Below are 7105 nucleotides of genomic sequence, written 5' to 3'. Positions count from 1 at the left end.
CCATTACTGAGCTGACTGTGCTCCTGGCAGTGTAACAGGCCCATGGGCAGTGTAGACAGCCCCACAGGATGTTTCCATTCCCAACGTCTGTGTGGTTGAGACAAGGGCTTCCTCCTTCACAGTCTCTTAACCCTCCAAATGTTGGATGTGGCCCTGTCCACAGCAGCCATACAGCCATACAGCAGACTGACCCTGCAGTCCTTTGGCCTCCCGACTGTGATGTAAACCTTTGACATACGTATTTGTTAAGAATTAAGGTTATGGGAGTAACTGCCTCCCAGCAGGCAGTTTCTCAGTGAGGCTGCCTGGTTTCAGAGAGTCACATGCATGATTCAGGGACTGTGGCCTCCAGAAAGTCTGCCATGTGTGGATTTGTGGTGTGGAATAATCCTTGAGCCTCCCACTGTTTCAATGAGCGATACTTTCCTTATCATCCTCACATTTGCTCTCTGTTCTTCATAAAGGAGAGAGAAGAGACTGCAGAATGAGCCAGTTTGTTCTTTGGGGAGGAGCGATTAATGTGGGGGGCAGGTGTGACTCCGGGGCTCCTTCCTCCCAGGGAGAAGAGTGAGGTCTGTGTGCCTTCCAGTCTCTGAGATGTGAGGACCCAATATCCAAGGCAGGAGCCTTGAGTTTCCTACCAACAGCAAAGTTGCTTTTTCAGCAAGTAGGAGAGCGCCTTGCCGTCATGGGAAAATAAATAGCAAGAGCACTGGATGGGCGGCTGCAGCCCGTGACCCTAACAAAGTGACCCCTTCCTTCCTTGGGCTTCAGATTCCAAAGCCGTGCAGTCAGTCACCAGTGATGCGGAATCTGCTGCTTTCCCAGCCTGGCATCTCTTCTCACGTCCAAGTCCAGCATCTCAGCTTGCCTTTGGGAACCCCATGTCACCTGCCTACCATCCAGACAGTTCCAGAGGGCAGACCCCACTTTCCACCCACTTCAGAGATGCGTGTATGATCCAAGTCTACCCAACCCCTTGCTCTATTTTCTGGGTGCTCTGATGGCTTCAAGGATGAGAGTGTGACCCAAACCGGGCCAAAGACAGTTAAAGCCATGACTTTTCATGGAACCCAAGGGAAAGAGAAACCCTTCCCAGTAGAATGGATGGTGAGTGGGTGTCAGCCTGGAGTCGTGGGAGGCCCCAGATGCAGTGAGAGAGACTGTGCCTATGAATGGGGCCACCCCAGAGCACTTAGCAGGATGGAGTGTTGGAGTGTGTCTAGGTCACACTGTGAGAGTGTGAGCCTTTGGGCCTGCCAGGTCCAAACCCACTCTTGTCTCTTGCAAATATTAAGGTATTTCTACCATTAAAATATATTAACTTCTTTTACTTTAGTAAGTGTGTCCAGTCCCTTGCCATCCAAAAAAGAACTGGGTGACACATCAGGATCAACAATCCCTGAGACTCCCCGTGCACAGTGTCCTCGCTGAGCAGGGTATGGCTGGGGGAGAGGAAGACAGTGAGTGGGGTCGGGTCTAAGGGCAGCCCGAGAACAGTTCTGTCCCTGTTCCTTTTCTGTCCTAGGAGAGGAAAACCCCAGAACAGTGAGAGGAGAACCAGCAGTAAGATGAGGCCCTGGATGGCTAATTGGTCTGCCTGTTTTTTCCTTATTTTAGCGTCCATTTTATTATTGTGCATTTTTATTAGGAAATCACCCATTTCCTCTAGGCTTCCAGTCCGATGCAATAGGTTTCCCTTATTTGACCTTTAATGTCTGTTTTTTTTTATAAAGATCTTATTTATTTATTTGACTGCGAGCGAGCGAGAGAGAGAGCACAAGCAGGGTGAGCAGCAAGGGAGAGGGAGAAGCAGGCTCCCGCGGAGCAGGGGGCCCGACGTGGGGCTCGATCCCAGGACCCCGGGATCATGACCTGAGCCGAAGGCGGACGCTTAACTGACTGAGCCACCCAGGTGCCCCTAATTTCTCCTCTTTTTCTAGTTTTCTACAAAATTGTCCCAATTAGTGAACAAATATTGATATGTTGTTTTTAGCGGGAGTCCGTATTTTATTCAGGTTCCCTCTGTTCTACTTTTTCTCGCTCCAGGATCCCATGCAGGGCACCACGTGACATGTGCTCACCATGTGTCTTTAGGCTCTCCTTGGCTGTGACACTTTCTCAGTCTTGCTTTGTTTCAGTGACCTTGGCAGTGTTGAGGAGGACCGGTCAGGCATTTTGTAGAAAGTCCCCCATTGGGATTTACTTGTTTTCCTCCTGATTAGACTGGGGTTATGGGTTTTGAGGAAGCAGATCAGGGAGGTAAAGTGCTTTGTCGTTACTTTACAACAAGGGAACAGTTGTCACTGTCCATGTTAACGCTGGTCACCTGGCTGGGGCAGCATTGGTCAGGCTTCCCCACCAGGAAGTTACTCTTTCCCAGGCAGGAAGACAACTGCCCTGAGCCCCCACTTTAGGAGAGGAGAGTTAGCTCCATTTACTTGATGAATGGTTATCTACATCTATTAGTTGGAATTCTTATAGGAGAGGTCTATGCAATCCCGCTTATAAAAAGCTATGTAATTTGTTAATAAAAAGGCAACAAAGTAATTTAAAAGATCCCAGTCCCATTGGCTTCATTGACCAATTCATGAAACAGGCAGCATCCCGTTTAGGAAAAAGAAAGGGGCTCCTTTGAGCTGCGGGGAGGGGAAGGATTTTAAAGGCAGAGAGGGCATTGAAAGAAAGAAATTACTAGAAAAGGATGCACTATTTTAGGCAATGTCCCCCTCCTAAGGGGAACAGAAGGGGCCATTCAGTTCATTTTCCAGGTTGACCGGTTAAAGTTTACGTGGAGGTGAGGGTGTGTGGAACTGCAGTTAGGTCAGGTAGTAAGTCTTGGTTTGCTGGCTTGGGTCTCCTGACGTAAGTGACTCCATTTTGGCCCTGTGGTTTCTTTTTAAAAAATCGTCTATTTGGGGGCACCTGGGTGTCTCAGTCAGTGAAGTGTCTACCTTCAGCTCAGGTCACGATCTCAGAGTCCTGGGATCGAGCCCCACGTCGGGCTCCCTGCTCAGTGGGGGGTCTGCTTCTCCCTCTCCCTCTGTCTCTCCCCTCTGCTTATGCACTCTCTCTCCCTCTCAAATAAATAAGTAAAATCTTAAAAAGAATCATTTATTTTTACCAGCACGGACACCAGGGTAGGTTATGTTCCAGCACCTCAGTGTTTGGTCGCTGGCTCATTCCTCCTTTGGTGACGGAGAGCACTTTCCATTGGCTCCTGCTTTCCATTGACATCATTCCATCTCTGTGGCTCTTTTCTTGGTACTTCCTTACTTTCTGATACGTCAAGATTATCCTGGCTCCTATACTTACTGTCCAAGTTCTAGCATCAGCAAGTTCTTTAAGGAGCTCTGGGTAGTAGAGAACGGTATTAAAGTCTTACACGGGGGAGCTAAATGTCCATGCTCAGCGGACAATGCAAGGCAACATATGCCTGTATTCCCACCTATGTCGACATACCTAATGATAAAGATTTCTGTGTGGAACTGTCTGCGTCCATATTAAGCTAAGGATGAGTTTATACTGATGTCTCGAACCTGGTCCGCCACCACATGGAGATTGTGATCTACTCCCTTTGCTGATCTGTAACTTCCTACTCTAACAGTGACAAACCTGGCTCTCACCACCGGCCCTTTATTTAATTCATTGCTCCATTCCAGATTACAGATGTGGTGTTTTCAGAACTGTTAGCTACCACTCTGATGGCAGAGAACTTTATCAAATGGAGTCCACTGTGTACGTACAGTACATTTTTTCTTTAATCTACAGATTCCATTCATTTCCAAAGTTACTTAGGTCAGCACCTTTTGTCATACAACCTACAGTGAGGGTTTTTTTCCCCGCATATGTTTCTAATACAGTTAGATTATGTGTCACGTTCTGTATTCCATTGAAGGGGAGGAAGAAATTTTCCTTGGTCCAAGGTTCTTACTGCGGGATGAAGAAAGAAATTGACATGAGACAGATAAATGGGAGAAAAAAACCTAAAGTGCAATAATGTGCACATGGAGACCCAATAATGAACCTGAGGTCTAAAGAAATGACCAAGGAAGCCAGGTTTTATACTTTTTGGACAAAGAGTAACTACACCTGTGAAGAAATCACAGGACAGAGAAAACTTAACCTTGGGAGCTTCGATTAGTAAGGAATTCTAAACAAAATTTGGGCTGGGGTCGTAAATTAGTAAAAAGTAACAAGGGTTGTTTATACAGCCTTATGGGCTCCAAATCTCCCATCTCTGGTGACATCAAAATCTCTTTACCTCCTGGTATAGGGACACCTTCACATGGGAGATTGATTTCCTTTCCAGGGGGACAGAGGAGGGTCTAAGTGTCCTCATTGCATAGGCTGTCTCTTAAGTAACTTTTATTTAAAATGATCTGTATGTCAAAGTGGCAGATTTGGGGCAGCCTGCCCTTGGCCCCCACACCATCCTGTGACACTCCCACATCCTAAACAACTTACTTTCTGTAGATTATTATTTACTCTTTGGGATGTAGAAATGTTTGTATTTTTTAAAGATTTTATTTTTAAGTAATCTCCACACCCAACATGGGGCCCGAATTCATAACCCCAAGATCAAGAGTTGCACGCTCCACCAAATGAGCCAGCCAGGTGCCCCAAAAGGTTTGGGTTTTGTCAAATGCTTAATGGCAGGTATAAATCATGAAAATATCATGGAATTCACTCCCAGATCCTTATATCATCTCTAGTTTTGCCTTTTCCAGAATCTCCTACAAATCGGGTCACTCAGTGTGCAGCCTTTTCAGACTGGATTCTTTCACTTAGAAAAATACATGTAAAGTTCATCCATGTGATTGTATGGGGTGATGGTTCATTTCTTTTTATTGCTGAATAGATTAACAGGAGAAAAACAAGTCAAAGTTTAATATCATGCATATGTCCTGTATTCATGGGAGATACCCAGGAAAATGGTGTAATTCCTTGAAGTGGCCCAGCCCTCACCCTAAATGCTATCTTCAGCTAAAGACCGAAAGATTTTGGGTGGTGGGAAGGCCAGTTAAGGGATGTTCTCAGGTGAGCACAGTAAACGAGGGTATGGTTGTTACACAGCTTAAGTCTGTGCCTTCTCTTTTGGTAAGAGTTTCTTGAGATTTAGTAATTCTGTTCCTGATACAGAGGGAGACAGGCTTACAAATGGGGTGTTCCTTTATAAGTGTACATTTCACTCACCAAATGGCAACTTTTACCCGGTTTTCAGAGATTCTCCCATGTCTGGCGTTTCTTAAAATTAATCAGCCCAAATATCCCTTGTGCCAAAGAGGTATATTTTGCATGGCATATTCTGCTTCCTTCACATGGATGCAGTTAGTTTGCTTATGGATTCATTAATGGAAGGACATCCTGGTTTCTTTAAGTTTGTAACCATTATGAATGGAGCTACCGTGCATAACTGCATGTGAGTTTTTGTTCGGAAATAGTTTTTCAAAGCAGTTGCTAAATACTAGAAGTGCAATTGTTGGATCTTAACATGAGACTAACTTAGGTTTGGAAAAAATGGCCAAAATGTCTTCTGAAGGGACAGTTGCTGCCATTCCTCACCTTCCAGCAATTGGTGTTCTTGTTTTTGGAGTTTAGCATTTGTGATAGGTGTGCAGTACTGGCTGTCTCACTGTTGTTTAAATTTGTACTTTCCTAATGATGATGTCAAACATAATTTTGTATGCTTATTTTGTATCTGAATATCTTCTTTGTCCAGGCATCTGTTCAGATCCTTACCCATTATCAATTAGGATGTTTGTTTCCTTATCATTGAGTTCTGATAGTCTTTGGTATTTTTTGAATACAAATCTTTTACCAGATTTGCGCTTTGCAAATATTTCCTCCCAGTTCGTGGCTTGTCTTTTAGTTTTCTGAGCAAGGTCTTTCACAGAGCAAAAGTTTTTTTTTTTTTTAAGATTTTATTTATTTATTTGACAGAGAGAGACACAGCGAGAGAGGGAACACAAGCAGGGGGAGTGGGAGAGGGAACACAAGCAGGGGGAGTGGGAGAGGGAGAAGCGGGCTCCCCGCTGAGCAGGGAGCCCGATGTAGGGCTCGATCCCAGGACCCTGAGATCATGACCTGAGCCGAAGGCAGACGCTTAACGACTGAACCACCCAGGCGCCCCGCAAAAGTTTTAATTTTAGGAAGTTCATGTTATCAATTTTTTTCATTTGTGGATTGGCTTTTGGTGTTGTGTGTTAAAGCTCATCACTGAACCCAAGACCATGTGGATTTTCTTTTTTTTACTTTTTGTTTTTTGAAAGATTTTATTTATTTATTTGACAGAGAGAGAGAGAGAGAGAGCAAGCACAAGCAGGGGGAACAGCAGGCAGGGGAGAAGCAGGCTCCCTGCTGAGCAAGGAGCCCGACGCGGGGCTCGATCCCAGGACCCTGGGATCACGACCTGAGCCGCAGGCAGCCGCTTCACCGACTGAGCCACCCAGGAGCCCCCTTTATTTTGATAGTTTTACATTTTAAATTTATGTACAATTTTAAATGAATTTTGGTGTAAGTTGTAAAGCCTGTGTCTGCATTTCACTTAATTCCATACGGTTTCTAATTAATAGTTTCTATTTCTGGAGAAGTCAGGGGATAATTGGACTCCATTTCAGTTCGAATTTCCCAAATGTAATGGATTCAGCTGGACCCCAGAAGGGACAGGTGCCTCCACGGAACTGAGCGCACCGCATCCTGCACTGTCCCCACCTCCCGCAGGGGGCGCCCGAGTCCCGCCCCGCGACCCGTGCGGGGCATGCGCGCTCAGCCCTCCTCCTCCGGGGCGAGGACAGGTGTTCCAAGGCCTCAGGACCGACCCGCTGTGCTGACGCCCAGGCTTCGGGAGGACTTGGGGCCTCAGCCACGGTCAGGAGCCGGGCCCCTCAGGACCCGCTGTGGGGACTTCGGGAGGACGTGGGGCCGCGTCCACGCTGACGGGAGCCGGCCTCCTCAGGACCCGCTGTGGGGACTTCGGGAGGACGTGGGGCCGCGTCCACCCTGACGGGAGCCGGGCCTCCTCAGGACCCGCTGTGGAGACTTCGGGAGGACGTGGGGCCGCGTCCACGCTGACGGGAGCCGGCCTCCTCAGGACCCGCTGGGG

The sequence above is a fragment of the Eumetopias jubatus genome, unplaced genomic scaffold, assembly GCF_037043125.1.
Source record: "Eumetopias jubatus isolate StellerSeaLion01/CBP00866 unplaced genomic scaffold, mEumJub1_p1.0 scaffold_1, whole genome shotgun sequence".
In the NCBI taxonomy this organism is placed as follows: domain Eukaryota; kingdom Metazoa; phylum Chordata; class Mammalia; order Carnivora; family Otariidae; genus Eumetopias; species Eumetopias jubatus.
This window is presented reverse-complemented; position numbering follows the sequence as displayed.